Source organism: Malaclemys terrapin, chromosome 3 (genome assembly GCF_027887155.1).
Source record: "Malaclemys terrapin pileata isolate rMalTer1 chromosome 3, rMalTer1.hap1, whole genome shotgun sequence".
NCBI classification, from domain to species: Eukaryota; Metazoa; Chordata; order Testudines; family Emydidae; genus Malaclemys; species Malaclemys terrapin.
In genome coordinates, this window is record NC_071507.1 from 199,052,828 (window position 1) to 199,056,210 (window position 3,383).

At 44.8% G+C, this 3,383-nt stretch overlaps 1 pseudogene; it reads right to left on the reverse strand.

Moving 5' to 3' along the window:
* Window positions 1-1,129: 1,129 nt before the first annotated feature.
* On the reverse strand, window positions 1,130-2,913 carry LOC128834299 (nucleolar MIF4G domain-containing protein 1-like; annotated as a pseudogene).
* Window positions 2,914-3,383: the final 470 nt, after the last annotated feature.

Here is a 3,383-nt window from a genome sequence, read left to right on the forward strand (position 1 = left end):
TGAGGCTGAGAAAGTTGTGACAGCAATGAGCCCTTCTTCCCCCGCTCCCGTCCCCATCCCCATTTGAACAGAATGGGCAGTGTCTGGCTCAGCCAGCTAATGCCACAGAAACAATAGGCATTCCTCAGGGGCTGTCTGAAAGGGGCCCTTCTCTTGCAGATAAAAGGAAACGGCAGAGACAAGCCTCAAAGAAAATTGGGAGGGAATAAAATGATTTTGGGTTGGGCTTTTTTTCTAAGCCAATCAGTTGAATTTTATTTAAAACTGGGGAGTAGTTACAAACCTTATCAGTGACTGCACCATCTAGTGGCCTGTTTTACAGCTAACAATACGCTCATGCTATTAAAAAGCTTTCCAGTTAAAATCATAGACTATTATAGGTCAGAGTACAGCAGAGAAACACAATTGTGTTTTGTTTAAAATAATACCTGTAAAAAAGTGAACAGCTCTGAGTATCAACCTCAGTCTTAACCCAGGTTTCAGAGTAGAAGCCGTGTTAGTCTGTATCCGCAAAAAGAACAAGAGTACTTGTGGCACCTTAGAGACTAACAAATTTATTAGAGCATAAGCTTTCGTGGACTACAGCCCACTTATGCATCCGAAGAAGTGGGCTGTAGTCCACGAAAGCTTATGCTCTAATAAATTTGTTAGTCTCTAAGGTGCCACAAGTACTCCTGTTCTTTTTGTAGTCTTAACCCAGGAGCTTGCGGGAATTAGGACAGCTAGAAGCTTGGGGTTGCTGAAATCTACCGCTTGCTCACTGATAAGTAGAATTAACTAAACTTTAAAGAAAACTCAACTATCTCCCCTGATGATAAATGGCAACATGAGGTATACAGAGTGAAGGTCGATGGGGAAGACAATACTTTTTAAAACAATGAACACTAATGTATAAAGATCTGTACTTTTTTCCTTCTTCCGTGTTCTATTTTTCTGTGTTTCTATTTTCTACCAAACTTGTAACTGTGTTTTGGGTGTATACAATGCTACATAATCTCAAAACATGGGATCCTTTACAGCATTACAGTCCTGCTCAGCATCTCAAGTCTTTGGTCTGTGAAAAATATTGTCAAGATCAGCTTTTGTGCGTTCGTAAAGTCCTTATTTTCCATGCAAGTTTATTTGAAGACTAAAACTCTAGTTTTAATCTGTATTCTTTGTCTTGCAAAGTCCTGCTCACTAGTTCAATTCTTCTTTTAGTAAGCTGGCTTGTTCAGTGCTTTTGTATGCTTTACATTCTTCAGGAAAAAGTGGGAAAGGAAAAGCTTCAAACCTTCACACTACATTCCTAATTTTGGGTTGCCAGTTAACCTTCCAAAAATGATAGTAAGCTCTTCCAAGTCTGTTTTTATTAATAGCATATACAACACTTGCTGCAAGAAGCGGACTTTGGATTTATCTAGTTCACTGAATTCAACTACAATTGGGCTCGGTGCATTAGCACCCAGGACCTTGAAGACCGATTGGGAGAGTGATTTTGTCTTTAGCAAGTGGGCCAAGAGAGAAACCAGGTTAAAGAAATTGGCAGCCAACAGGTTTCCCAAATCTTGGATTTTGTCCCATATATTGAACTGGAATGTCGTCTGAAATCTTCTATCATATTCACAAGACTCGTTAGCCTAATATGCATAAAAGGGGTTATATGTCTTCTCCTGTAGGCAGCAGTCTATGAGAACATGAACCGTCTCTCTCTCTCTCTCTCTGGCTGATCTTTAAGTCCAAGCTTCAAAAGTTTTTCAAATGCATCCAAGAAGTCCTCACTACTCATGAAGGCACAAAAAATATTTCTCCTGATGTCCGTGTTCATTCTCTGCTTACGAGCAAGCTCCAGTATCTTTGAACTCATCTTTCCTACAAGCAGTGTGTGCTGAGTCTTGCTGTTGGTACTACCAGCCATCGGTACTCCTAGGATGACCCTACGATCCACTAACGGCCAACCCAGTCAGCATTGAGGGGAGATTCCAATGACACTATGGTGGACCCGTGTTCTCTGCAGCGTGCCCAGCTTCTCAACTGGCTCAGAGTCGTAACCTGGGATTTTCTGCATATCGTTTTTTAGTGCCAGCACAGTAGTATAAAGTGAACCCTACACTGGTCCTGAAATTTCTTCCCCACAGCATGTGCTTTGTTCTGGGCCAGCTCCTTCAGGGCCAACGCATTATCTTTTCTCAAGGAAAAACTCACGTTTTCCAGGAGGAGCAGAATCAGTTCAAAGCCCTGTTCTGTAAAACTGCTAACGAGCGTCTTCAGAATATTAGAGATCAACAGCAAACGCACTAAGTGAAACTTATACAGACGGCCAATCAAGGCAAATGGGTTATCCTGCTCTTTCCTTTCAGTATCACTTTGATAGAATTCATCAGATTTCCTTACCACCGCTTCCAAAATTGAGCACCAGCTTCAGTTCCCACAGGATGATGAAGAATGCTGTTCCAAATGACACGCGCCATCATCCATCTAGCTAGCAGGCATCTTGACTGCAGTAACACAAGCCTTCGTAAGAACATCTGTTAGCATTTATTCCTGTCCTTGCTACTGTTAGTCATGTATATCTATTCCAATGGTCCACTTATGGAGGTCAAATTTGGTTGACTCAACCTGCTAATTAGACCTTTCACTGTTTTCTTCAGTCTTCCCAGCTCTTCCTTCTTCTTTTCATCCACTGTCTCATCAGCTGTTCTCACTGGAGGGGGAACATACTCTGGAGCCCTATGGCAAAAGCTCGTTTCCTTCTTGGAGGTCTTGGCTTTGTTGGGTTTATATGTGCCACCAACCTCTGGAGACCATGGAAAGATTTCTGCTTCCTTTCCTCTCATGCTCCCAGTTCCTTTCCACATCTGCCTCCTCTGAGGTTTCTAAAGTGTCTTCTAGCCTCACCTCCTCATCCCTGTCTAAGTCCCCCTCCTCATCTTCCTCCTCCCCATTCAGCTCCCCCTCCTCCTCCTCATCTAGTGACTCCATATCAATATCCTCCTTATCCTCTTCTTCCCCTCATTCAGCTCTAGGTGCCCCTCATCTGCATCCTTTCCTCTTTGGATCCAGATCCTCCTTGCTGTTCTCCTCGTAGAGGCTGGAGAGGGTGGTCTCAGGCCCCAGGGCTTCCAGCATGTAGCCCAGCCCATTCTGAGTGAAGCACGGAGAAGATGCCCTCCTCTTCCTGTGCTTGCTGAGCCCCAGATACCGCTCCAGCTGCCAGATCCCCTTCTCCACGTTGGCCACCAGCAAGGCCTGTTTCTGTACAGAGGCCGCGGCAGAGACGCCGGGTCCCTGCTGGAGGAGTCGCTTAGCTGTCTCCTGGGGGAGCTGCCAGTGCTGGTGTCCAGGGGGCGATGAGGCCAGAACCGCAGCAGAGAGGGGCATCTCCCTGGGCCCCTATCCGGGCC